Here is a 13,103-nt window from a genome sequence, read left to right as displayed (position 1 = left end):
TCTCTTGGTGTCTCTATTGTAACGGCTTCCAGCGTCACCCTCTCTCTACTGCCCTTGGTGCCGCACACGCCGGCCGACTCTCTCAGTCTCTCCATCTTGAGTCCTCTCTGTGTTTCTCTCTCCCTCTGACCCCTTATCTGCCCGCTTCCCCACCACCTTCTTCCCTCAGGTCCTCAGGGGCAGTGGTCTGGTGCCTGGACACATCAGTGGCTCTGGGCAAGCTGTGAGCTCCTCAACCCAGACACCCAGGGGTCACGCTGGAGTGTGAAAACAGCCCCTGCTTCTCCCTCGGGGTGAGGGGGAAAATGGGTGCGCACATACCGGGGCGGCTGCCTCGGTCTCCTCGCCGTCCAGCTGGCAGAATCATCAGCCAGGCTGAGACAGTTTCCTCAGCGGTCACATTTACCGAGCAGCCCCGTCTCCACGCCCAGCCAGGGGAGGCCACGCTGGAGGCCAGCAGGGGCTCGGGTTCACAGAACCCTGGTCCAGATTCCCACTGTGCCCTGCGTGGGTGCCTCCACCTCTGAGTCTCCGTTTTCTCATCTGTGAAATGGGGGCAGGAGAGGTAGCTTGGAAGGGCCGAGTGAGGCCCCGATGATCTCAAGCAGGAAGAGCACCCAGTGTGCTGCCCGACACACCGGAGGCGCCCAAGGGTGGCGGTGGGGGATGGAAGACGGGGCTCTGCCCTCAGAGGCCCCACAGCCCAGTGGAAGGCAGGTCAGTCGGGGGAACTCAGCTCCTCTGGGGAGCTGGCAGAGCCCTGATCGGAGCACATTGACCACGAGGTCTGTGTGAGAGGGCCGATGAAGGGGCTGGGGGTCAGGGGTCATGGGGTAAAGGTCGGCCTAGGGGGCTTTGGAGGGCCTCAGTTCTCCAATGATGCTGGGGCTGGGCCTCAGCCGGAGCCGTAGCTGGGGGTTAGGCCCAGGGCCTGGCTGGTTTAGAGTTTGTCAGTCGTGGGGGTCTTGAGCACTCATGGTCACCCTGCTCCTTTCCACCAAGGCCAGAGCGCTCAGATCTGGGATGGCGCCCCCTACAGGTATAGGAGGAGCCACCCCCAGTCCACATCATCCGCCTGTTGTCTGGGTCCCGTGCTGACCACGGGGGGCCTAACCTGTTAATTCTGATGGGACTTCAGAATGTGGGTTCTAAGGGCCACGGTGGTACCCTGGTTTGGCACAACCTTTTTCAGAGTCCTTGAGCCGCACCCGTGCTCTCTGAGCCTCAGTTTCCTCATCAGGGCCTTTGAATAGATTACATGAAAGGCTGTAGCCCAGAGTTGGGTAAACGTCCCTCAGTGGCCCCCACAGCAGAGATTCCAGACCTGCCCCTCCCTTCGCAGCCTGACTTGGGCCCCCCATTTCAGGAGCTGACCCCCCTCCTACGGCCTGAGAGGTTTGGCCCCAGGACGCTTTCGCCCTCCGCCCACTCCCTCCACCGTCCTGCGACCACCCAGCCCAGCCAGCTGTGAGCGGCAGTCTCCCTCCCGCCCACCCTGGACCCAGGGGTCAGCGAGCCTCCCAGCGTGGGAGGGGGACAGACTGAGATTCTGTTGTGGGGGGTTTGGGTGAGAATGAGGCAGGTGTGTGTGTGACAGAGACAGAGAGAGGGGTCGTCAGTGCGTGAGTCCCTGCGAGGGGGCTGCAGATGTGTCTGAGGCTCCGGGAGGGTGAGCCTGGTGAGAGAGACAAAGAAGGGAGTGAGCTGAAGGCGCTGCCGGCTGGGAGGCTGGGCCCATTTGTATGCAGCAGGAGCAGGAGCCCAGCAAGGCGTCTCCATTCCCAGGGCCCCGGAGGGAGCGCTTGGACGCCCATGCCTGCAGAGCCCTCCCTCATTCCACCCTGCCCAGCCCTAATTGTACAGGTGGGGAAACTGAGTCTGGGAAGCCACCCAGCATGTGATTGGCGGAGCTGGCCCTGGAACCCAGCCAGCCCCATGGACCCGGGTTCTTCCCATCACTGAAGTGCCTCCGGGGCCTCCAACCAGGTGGAGAGTTAGGTAAAGGAAGGAAGGAACGACCCGTGGATGTTTGTAAAGTGCTGGAGGCAAACATTTTATGATAGCTTAGTAATCCTCACACAGGCTACAAGTAGGTGCCTTTTTATCGTCCCCCATGTATAGGCGGGAAAAGTGAGACACGGAGAGGTGAAGAAACTTGCTCAAGATTATACAGCTGGTAAGAGGCAGAGACAGGGTTCAAACCCAGGCCAGCTGGTGCTAGCTTGCACTCACGGTCACGGAACCACACAGCCACTCAGAATGAGAAGTCCTTGAAACTCAGGGACTGCCAGCATCTCTGGTTCTGAGCACTGGCCGGCACATAGCAGGTGCTCAGTGATGCTTGCCGAGGGAGCGTATGAATGAACGAGGGAGAGAGGGGCTTCACCAGAGGACGTCTTCCCAGGCTCCAGGAACCTGGCTCTCCCAGCACGGTCCTACTGCTAGTGCTTGTCCCCCGTCCCCACCCCCACCAGGCAGGTGTTGGCCGTGCCCTCCACGGGGCCAGGCCCCACAGTGACAAAGCCAGGGCCGCGCCTGGGCGGCCCAGCCCCAGTGCAGGCTGAAGCTGCTAACAGGCTGGAAATCTCTTTTGTCAAAGCCTGCGCTGCCTCCAACCTCCTTTAATTAAAGACAATTAGTGCTTTCAGCCCCTCTGCACAGCTCAGCTCTCCTGTTTGCAAACACACAGCTGCGGGAGCTTTGTGGGGCCCCCCCCACCGCCGCCCCCAGCCCTGCTTCCCCAGAGACACACAGAGGTGCCTTTATTATCAGCGCTCAGGCTGCAGCACCAAGAGGCAGGCGCCTCGGCTCGAGGGAGGATGGAGCGCTTCCCCGCGAGGCGGGGGAGTGCCGGGAGCTAGGGATCCTGGGTGGCCTGACACACAGGAGCCATGGGTCTCCCTCTTCACAGAACAGCCTGTGGGCACCATGACCAGCTGGGGTCGCTTGGAGAGGCCTGCCACCTTCCTTTCCTCCCCTCAGTCCTGATCATCTTGGTCCTGCCTAGAGTTTGAGCTGCCCATGTGTTTTCTTCAAGGACCTTCTACGCGATCCGGGCAATGCAGGGCACAGATGCTGGCCTCGAGTGCCACCTTAAGAAGGAAGGAGAGGGAAGAAATGGCCTTTATTGACCACCTGCTGAATGCCAGGACCCTGGCTCTGCACAGCTTGGATCTGAGGCATCCCCATTTCATGGACAGAGACGCCGAGGCTCAGGATGGCTCAGCAACTGGGTCGAGCACACATAGGAAGGAGAGAAACAGCACGCAAAGCCAGGCCTTCAGACCTGGGCATACTAGTTGGAGCTAAGCATAGTAGGAGCGCAACCTCTTAGAGGTCAAAAGGTCGTCTGCACCAGCTGCTTGCCAGCCTCAATCCCTGTGGACTGTCTGTGACATGGGCCGGGCAGTGCCTGGCACCTTTGAATGTTGACGAGAGCACAGGTATAGCTGTGCCCTCCAGGAGCTCCTGGCTGAAGGGACAGAGCTGGGCACAGGGGCGGTACCCTGTAAGAGCAGGGTGCTCTGGAGAATTCTCCAACAGCACAGAGGCAGGGGTGGTGTGTGCAGGGAGAGGTGGGCACGTTTGAGCCAGTGCTCAGGGGTGACGAGTTATTCTCCAAAAGGAGGAAGTGGGCAAGAGCATTCCAGGCAAAGGCCAGGGGCATAAAAGAAAGGCAAATTCCAAGAAAGGCGAGCGGTTCAGGCAGGAAAGGTGTCAGTGTGCCCCCTGTGGATGAGGGGACAGAGGCCCAGTGGGTGGGGTGACTCCCCAGTGGGTGGAGGTCACACAGCGAGCAGTCCCGGAGCGAGAGCCTGGCTGCCCTCTGACTGCGGTACTGCACCCGCCGCTCCTCCTCCTCGGCACGGCTCTAAGTCGGCATCACTTGCGATTCATTGATGAGGGTCTTACCCCCTGGACTCTCGAGGCCAGAGGGAAACTGTGTCTGGTTTGGTTTACCTTCGTCTCCCAGCACCTAGCCTTGCGCCGGCACAGAGCAGGAGCTGAGTAAGGATCTGCTGAGTGAATGAAATGCCCCAGGGATCAGCCTGTCAGCTGCCACTCTCCCTTCCTGGGCCCAGACAGACACCACGACTCCTTCACCACACTCTTCCGCCCGGTCCATGAGGGCCACAGGCAGACTGTGCAAAGCTGGTGGATGTTATGAAATGTGTGTCTGCAGAGTCGAGTCCAGGGTCACAATGTGCGGATGAGGATGTCCATGCAGGATGCTTCCAAATGAGGAGGAAGGGATTACAATAACAACGGAACATTCACTGAGTCATTCTATACACCAGGCACACTTCTAAGTATAGTTAATTCCCCTGTCAATCCCGTGACATGGGTCCTCTTCTCGTTTTACAGGAGGGTAAGCTGAGGTGCACTCGTTGCTAACTTGTAGGGCCAGGGTTCAAACCCCAGGAGCCTTGCTCCAGAGTCATGCTGCTGACCGTGGTGCCACGCTGTCTCTCCCCTATTGGTGTGGGACCTCTCGGCCCCCAGAGCCGGCCACCCTAAGGGCTGGTGTGCGTCCAGCCTTGCTATGCGGCCCCGGGCTTCCTCCCCACCAGTGGAGACCTGAGAGCTGAGTCAGAGCCGGCAGGGCCAGGCTGGGCCTGGGATCCATCTGCCTTTCGGCAGCTCCAGGCCCACTTCCTTCAGCCTGGACAGCTTCCCAGTGGTGCCTCTGCAGGCCCTTTCAAGTCCCCTGGCACTCCCAGCCCCACTTCCTGCGACCCCTGGCCGGGGTCTGACCCGCTCCACTCAATTTCTGGAGATGAGTTGCAGAAGCTGCAGGGTCTGTGTGCAGAGACGGGAAAATTAACGAGCTGCTCCCTGGCAGTTGGCAGTTTCCAGGCACCAGCTGGCCTGGAGTATTTACTCGGCACCCTCAGAGCAAGACAATTAAGCGGAGCTTAGGCTAGGGTGCAGAGATGGCTACAGGTCAGACAGAACCCCTCCTAAGATGTTTTTCCAAGGGATCAGGGCCTGTGAACAAGTTTCCAGGGAACTGTGGTCTTTAGTCATTCTTATTAATATATGACATGTTAATACATATGACAGCTGTATGTTCATTTATTTAGCATTTACTATGTGCCAGGCTCCTTAGCTGAGTTATCTCATTGAATCCTTTCTCTGCAAGATATATGTAGTTATTCCCATTTTATAGATGAGGACACTGAGGCCCAGAAAGGTTAGGAGATGTCTCCCAGACTGCACAGGGGAGCCGGGGTTTGATTGCAGGTCTGTCTGACTCCAAGCTTCTTGCCATAGAACAAGTTTTCTTCCTGGTCTCAGAGTATAGAGCACTGTGTTAGGCACCAAGGATGAGCCAGTAGCAAGAGAAGACCCACTGTGTGCTGTGCACCTACTCTATGCCAGGCAAAGAATAAGAGAATGAGACCTCTTCCCTTCCCTGAGAAGTGCCGAATGGGAGGTATATGTTGTGTAATGCCTTGATCCCAAGAAGGACTGGCTTGCGCGAATCCGCTCTGAAGGTGGAGCAGCATTGCACTGAGGAAACAAACCTTGTTTGGGGCTTTGAAGGCTGAATAGGAGTCTGCCAGGTGAAGATGGGCCAAAGAGCATCCCAGGTGGAAAATTCAGCATGGACACTACAGTGCTTTGTGTGCTAGGGAAGCAGCCCAGGGTTTAGTGTGGTGTTTGGTGAGATTGTTGGGGTGGGATGGGAGCAGCAGAGAGAAAAGAGCAGATAGTTGGGACAGATGGAAAAGAGCCTTGAAGGCCTGGCTAAGCAGGCTGGATCGGGTGGCTCTTAGGCCAGAGACCTGGGTACTGGCCAAGGAGAAGAGGCATAGGAGATGGGAGAGGGCGCCAGACCCTGCGGCAGGAAGCCACCCTGCTCAGCGTCACACAGCTGGGCTTCCCTAGCCTCTGGCCCTTTCTCCTGTCCCCGGGGCCTCCTGGTAGTGAGGAGGGACAGGAGGGGGACAAGCTGGTTGCTTGGCCACTGAGCCACCTCCTTCTGGCTGCCTTCCAGGAGCATTAGATCCCTCTGTCTTCCCCCAACCAAACGGGCCATTACTAACTTACTCTGTGACCTGGGGCAAGTCACTTCTCTCTGACCCTCGGTCTTCCCAAAGGTCAAAGAAAGAACTAAACCAGAGGCCTCCAATGGCCCCTGACCTATGCCTCCCAGAGTTCTCTGAGAAAATGAGTGAGGAAGCTCTGCATCTTGGGCATTTCCCGAGGGCAGGGATAGGAGCAGGGAGCAGGGGACTTCCCATGACAGCCAACTGCGGCAGAGCTGTCCAGGCAGGAAGTTTATTTTTCAACCTCTCTGCAGCCTCCTAGTCCCACCCCCGTCCAGGCCTCATCTTATTCCTTGTCACCTAGTCTCCCCTGAGTTGTCACTTAGTGCCTGTCACCCCACCCCATGGCTGGGAAAGCTCAGTGGGGGACTTGCAGACATCCTGGTACACCAAAGAGGGCGTATATTTGTGCAGGTTAGGGTACAGAGATGTCTGTACCCAAGTCCCCCTCCCATTGGCAGCCTCAGAGTGGCCCTTGTTAACATGCCCTAGTCCCTGCTTCTGGGGTGAGGTGAGAAGCGCTGTCAGAATAAATAGGGTCTGGCCTCAACTTGACAACCAACTTGCTGTGTGACTCTGGGTGAGTTCCTTACCCTCTCTGAGCATTCATGTTTCTCATGTGTCCAACAAGGGGGGTTGAATAAATGAACGGTTCTTGGCCCCAAGTGTGTATGAGAATCCCCGGGCCCCCATGCTGTTGGTCTGATAGGAGCCCAGCCATCCTGTGCTTGAGTACTGTTCACCTGGGAAATCCCCGAGGGCCACGTTCAGCTCCAACGCTTGTGAACTCCACTTCTCCTTTGACCCAGGTTTGACCCCTCGCGCCCTGATGACCAGGACCACAGAGCCCTTCGGCATCAGCCCCGTCAGCCTGCCACACTCAGGATGTCCAGGCCAAAATGTCATCCCCACCCTCCCCCCACCATCTTCACTTTCAGTATGGCTTTCCCTGAGCCAGTCAGTCCTTGTGGGTGGCCTGAGTGAGATGAGGGGCTAAAAATAACCCTGTCTAGGCACTGGGAATGGAAGGTCAAAGGCACGTATAGGAGTCCAGGGGGGCAAGCCTACTCAGTAAGTTGGACCTAAAATCTCAGCCTCAGCCCTGCTTAGCTGTGTGGCCCCGGGCAAGTCAGTCCACTTCTTGGTGGCTCTGGACATTCGTCACAAACTGTAGGCGTGGCACCGACCTCTCCGGACAGTGGAGGAATATGAAACAATAGTGAATTTAGGCACCGCCCATCAGTGCCACCTTGCCCCAGATGTCCTGCCTGGCCTGGGAGAGAAGACTTCGAATCCACAGTCCTGTGGGGGGTGGGGAGGGCATGGTGGGGTGCCCAAGGCCTCTTGGGGCCACCTGGGGATTTTCCACTAGGTTTCCATTTATAGTGGGCAGCAGTGATGTCAGAGAAATCATGGAACACATTTTGTTAGAAAATTAATAAGGGACGGATTGAGATGGAAATTATGAGCCCTTGGAAACCAGAGGGGGCGCGGTGCAGGCTTGGTACTCAGAGGTGCCAGACCCACCTGATTGAGTGGGAGGAAGGGGTGCGGGCCTTTCAGAATGAAGGAAATTGGGAGAGGGACTGTGGAGAGAGAGATGACTGCCAGGGCCGTGGGGGACTCCAGGGCCACTAGCCAGCGGGGGGAGAGGGATGTGGCGCCATTCAGGAAGGGGCTTCCAGATCTCTGCATCCTGGCTGCAGCCCCTCTGCGCCTTAGTGTCCTCATCTGTGAAACAGGCGTGCACCAGCAGGAGTTTGGTGAGTGTGGGTGGAATGGCCAGATTGAGAGATTGTTGGATGGACGCACAGGTGGATAGACGGACAGGACCGACAAAGGGATGAGTGAATGACTGCAGACCACACTTCCTGGGCGCAAGCACTTGAGTCTGCATTGTATGTTTTTCTTCCGTTACCCATAAGCCAGCAGCTGACATCTAGTAGTCTTGTAATTGATTATTTGTGATTTATTATAATTAGGCACATTATCCTTTATTATGTAGTTACATTAATTATATCTGTTATAGTTCTTTAAAGTCCGACACCCGCCCAGCGCTTTTCTGTTTCCAGGGCTCATCCATACCCACCAACCTGCCTCATCCTCACCATAACTTGTCAGGGAGACCCTCTTATCCTCCTACTTTCCAGGTGAGGCAGTCCAGGCTCAGAGAGGTTCAGTAACTTGTCAAGGGTCACACAGCTCATGAGTGGCAGGGCCAGAATTCGAACTCTGGGTCTTCTGTCTTTGTGGGGCATGGCCCACTGGAGTGGATTCTTCTGGGCGGAACACTTCAGGAAACGTGGAGCCTGACATGAAGATGTAAAGGAAGGGAGGGAGACCCTGGGGGTGGGAGCAAGAAACATGGGCATCAGAGGTCAGAGGCTGAGGATGGGGACAGCTCAATGCCTATTCAAGGGCGCGGTTTAGCTCCTTATGGGGGCACGAGGAGCCTGTGCCACAGGAGGTTGACCTTGAGACTGGCGTCTGAGGTGGGGGCTGGTCGTACAAGGGCTGGCTGGAGGGCAGGGTCAGCGGCAGGCACCACAGGCCTCAGGAGAAGGGTGGGCTTGCCCAGATGTTCCTGAATGAAGTACACGGATGCTGGCCTCACTCTCCACCAGCCGTGCGAACACAGCAAGTGACTTCTCTCTGAAGCTCGGTTTCTTCCTCTGCAAAATGGAAGCCGCAATAGGACAAGTCAGGAGCCTTCACCTCCTGAGCCCTTTGCACAGAGACACTCATGGCACGTGGCTGGGCTCCTGGTCAGTTACCAGTGTCCTGCTCCACTGGCACTGCCCACTCCTCCCCCTAGATCTAGGGTTCAGCGTCAATAGTCTTCCCATTTATTTGTTTGCTCTGGTTTAGTTACTGAGGACCTATGGAGTGCTGACCTTGAGCTTGGCATAGTGAACATAGTTGGGCACTGTGTCGATTACTTGAGCTAACCTGGGAAACAGGCAAATAGCCTATTGTAGTTCAATGTGCCGAGTGCTCTAATGCAGGTAGACAGCCAGGGCACAGTGGGAGGAGGAGGAGGGGCCCCCGATGCTACCAGGAGGTAGAGGCTCTATGCACCTCTGCGGGGGTGCTGCTGAAAAGGAGGGGTGGGTGGAGGGGACCCAGCACCTACTTTGTACCATGCTATCCTTCCTATCCATTTCTCCACCAGGCAGTTCTTCTTGCAATGGGTTATTGTGGCCTCAGGCCCACTTTACAGATGTGGACACTGGGGCTCCGAGAGGTGAATGAACGTGCTCAAAGTCACACAGCCAAGAAGCCAAGTCCAGCTGAGGTGCATCTACTTTCGAAGCTACCAGGGTGGGGTGGGTGGGCCAAGGTGGGAAGGGTGCACAGAGATAGAGCCCAAGGGAAGCGGAAGGAGGCAGACACTCCAAGCCTAGCAGCCCAGAAACCCAGTCCTTGCCAGGACAGCCGAAGCCGCTGGCAGCTGCGGTTTACAAGGCTTGGGGCTGGCCTGAGATGTTTTGTTTCACAAATGCACGCCGGCTCATCTGGGGTGAGTTTGCGCCTTTATGAGTGTTCTTCAAAAGCCTAGCTCGGCTCCATGCCCGTCACCATGGAGACGGCTCTGGGTGGCTGAAACCGACCGCCCTCTGTGGCCACGCGTGAAGGCTGCCAGGTGCCGGGGCCAGCGCCACGCTGGGTGGGGCACCCATAGAGACCTTTCCTGAGACACTTGTTGAGGGCCAGGAGGTGAGGGATTAAATCCAGCTTTCATGAAAATCGAAAAGGTGGAGTCCTCTTCACTGGCAGCAGTGTCTTCCCCCAGCCCGCTGCCCTTGGACCTGGACAGACTAAAGTTGCGCAGCAGAGGCACTGGATTTGAATCCCAGACATTGGCTGCACACCCACCCCTCCTAAACCTCGCCCCGAAATCGCATTTTGTAAATGGGGAAATCAAGGTCGAGAGAGAAGTGATTTGCCCAAGGTCATCCATCAAGGTGGAGGCCAGATTAAGCCTGTGGCCTCCTACTGAGTCTGGGGCTTGTTCTGGTCACCGTGAAGCTGCTCAGTCAGAGCCGAGGTGTGACTGGTCCCCGCGGCAGGCCACTGCTGGGCATGGGCAGCCCACACATGAGGGAGGGCTTGCTGGCTGGGAAGACGGCCTGAGCCCCGCACTGGCCTCCAGCCCTCCTTGGCTCTCAGTTTTGGTCCAAGTCTCAGGGGCTGTGCAAAGATTCCAAAGGCATTTGAACATTTTGGAAGCAATTTGTCAGTCCTGGAAGCTGTTTGGAGGCTCCAACAACGATGTAAATGTCCCAGAATCTGTTGCATTTGCAAAGGCTCTTTGTTGTTCATGGTTTCCAGAGTGGCCTGAGGTCCTGGGCAAAGATCCCCCAGGAGGTGTGGGGGCCTGGGGCTGGAGTGTGCTGACAGCCCCGGGCAGCCCTGGAGGTGGCGCTCCTGGCAGTGTGAGCTCCCGCTCTCTCCCCCAGGACACAGCCTGTGAAGCGCCGAGTCCATTGGGGCACCTGCTGTTCGGAGGAGCAGACCGTGTGTAGGCGTTGGCAGCAGGAGGCTGAGCTTCAGCTTCACCACTCGCAGGCTGTGTGACCTGAGGCCAGTTACTTACCCCTTGGGCCTCCTTCTCCCATCTGTAAAGTGGGGGTGATACCATGTTTTCTGCGGATCTGACTGTCCCCCTCCCATCTCATCTCAGTCAGAAAACAGATAACCCACCCCATCCAGGGCGGGTTATCACTTCTCTGACTGCTCCTAGGTATGAATTTGGGGGTCCCTGTCCAGGGTGGGAGCCAGCCTGCAGTATTTGGCCTGCCAGTGCCCTTCAAACCAGGCTTCCCTGACCCTGAGGCCCAGCCCTGCCATGTCCTGTCACGGGTGAGGAGCCATAGGCTGGGCTGAAGGCCCTGGTTGATCGGGAAGTCCCGTAGCAACGCCTGCCCCTGTGGAAGGTTCTCTCTCAAATCCCAGTCCTGCCTTTGGCCCCCTTCGCACCCCACTGCCCTCCCCAGTATTCCTCCCTCCAACCTTGTCCTCGGCCCAACTACCCTATCCACACCCACTGGCGCCTCATGTCTCAAATTCTCCATTCCGTCTGCCCAGACGCCTGTTCCCGCCCTGGCGCTTGCACATGCACATGCGCACACACCGTGGCCCTCCTGGGCGCCCTCCGCCTCTGGCCTCATGCCTCCCTCATGGCGCCGGCTAGGAAGGTCCAGCCCACTCTCCAGGGCTGCCCGCTCCTGGGGTAAAACCCCTGTTACCCACTGATTTCCAGAGCAGCTGTATGGGAGGGGCCTGGGCGTGGAGCCAGACAGACCCAAGGTCTGGCCAGGCCTCTTAACTGTTGTTGTATGACCTTCAGCAGGTTCATGATTAAGCTCCCCCAGCCTCAGTTCCCCCCTCCATAGAGTGGAAACGATGTCATGCTCTGCCCAACACCCAGGTCGTTGTGTGGGTCCAATGAGAGGATGGACAGGAACCAGCTTTATCAACTCCAAAGTGATGAGGCTGAGGGCCGCTGAGTGGTTTGCCTACGGTCATCCTGGGGAGTCGGTGCCAAATCAGGACCTCCGTCCAGGGCTGCCACAGGGCATGGATGAAGGCTTCTGCCTCTGGAGCCTCAGCTCGTCCTGGGGCCTCGAAGAAGTTTTACTTTTCTGCAACTCCCTGACCCACTTGCAGGGCTGCAAGCAGGCAGACTGGCTCCCAGCTGGGGCGACCTGTGAGCAGCTGACTGATGCGCTAAAGGCATCACGCCTTCCCCGGAGACGGGAAGATCGATACGGTGGAGGACGGGCAGCTTCGCTCGATACCACGGCCAGCCCCCACGGGTGCGAATGAGCCAAGAATAAATACAACCGGGCCTGCGCCCCGCTCAGGGTCAGTCTGGGCCAGACTGAAATGATGGGGGTTTGATGTGGCCACCTGTGGCATCATCATTATCGTTCCGAGCAATGGTACTGTGCCAGGAGCTGTTCTAAGTTGGTCATTCATTTGTTTCTAACATATGTTAACTCATTGGATGCTCACAACCACCTTTGAGGAAGGTGCTGATACAGGCCCCGTTGTACAGATGAAACGTCGCACAGAGAGGTTTAGTGATTCACCCTGGGTCACACAGCTAAAACCCAGCTAGGACCAGAACCTACACCTGCCTGGTTCAGAGCCCATGCTGCTGCTGTTGTAGAATAGTCTGCAGCTCTGTGGCCACCCACCCCCACACCACCATGGGCCCCCTTCCTTCCTCTTTGAGGCCTCATCTCCAGCCTTTCTGGGCTTTGGCCCCCGAGCTGCATCTTCAGGGCACAGAATGTGCTTTGGCCAGGTGGTCCCCACAGCCACTCTGGGGGTGGGATACCTCCCCACTCCTGGCTGGCATGATTTCTCAAGGGCCTACACCCTGGGCTGGAACTGTCTCGGTCTCACTGCCCATCGGCCAAAGCCACGGCATACCCATAGCCACGGAGGGGCCGGCCTGAGGTTTTACCATCCCCATACCTCATCGGTGAAGCAGGAAAAACCCAGCCTCAAGCTTCCTGGGGTCAGGCCAGAAGGTGGGACAGGTGATTGGGGCACAAGACGTGGAGCCGCTGAGTAGCAAGGGCCCAGTCCTTTGATCTTCTCCCCAAAGGGCAGCTCAGGGGGTGGGGAAAGTGTGGTCTTTGGTGTTCAACTCAGTTGGGCCCATCCTGGTGGCGTGACCTTGGAGGAGACACTTAACCTCTCTGAGCCTCAGTCTGTCACCTCCCTTTCACCTTGCCTTAATCAGGTGGTCTGCCCACACTCAGGGCCCTGTGCTCATCCTTCCCATCCCTACACCTGGCCAGCCCCCATTTCCTCCTCCCTCAGTCCCACCCCCAAGTCACCCCCTAGCCCTCCCGCACCTTTGCGTCTGTCATTGGGTCAGACACCAAATTCTGTTTTCCCCCTAAAGATCTGAGTAGTCGCCTCCCCGTTGGGACCCCCTTCTTCCCTACCCCTGTCCAGGCCTTGTCGGCTTTTCCCTGGATTCGGGCAGCAGCCTCCTTTCTGCCTCCCTCCTTGCCCCTTCCCCGTCCGTTT

The 13,103-nt window shown here is 57.4% G+C and overlaps 1 protein-coding gene across 3 annotated transcripts in view; it reads left to right on the top strand.

The window, feature by feature from the left end:
* Positions 1 to 13,103, top strand: part of EPHB2 (EPH receptor B2) — a 167,855-nt gene that overhangs the window by 79,700 nt on the left and 75,052 nt on the right. The window lies entirely within an intron of this gene.

This window comes from Sturnira hondurensis, unplaced genomic scaffold (genome assembly GCF_014824575.4).
Source record: "Sturnira hondurensis isolate 20B ecotype Veracruz unplaced genomic scaffold, ASM1482457v3 Scaffold0021555, whole genome shotgun sequence".
NCBI classification, from domain to species: domain Eukaryota; kingdom Metazoa; phylum Chordata; class Mammalia; order Chiroptera; family Phyllostomidae; genus Sturnira; species Sturnira hondurensis.
This window is presented reverse-complemented; position numbering and strand designations above follow the sequence as displayed.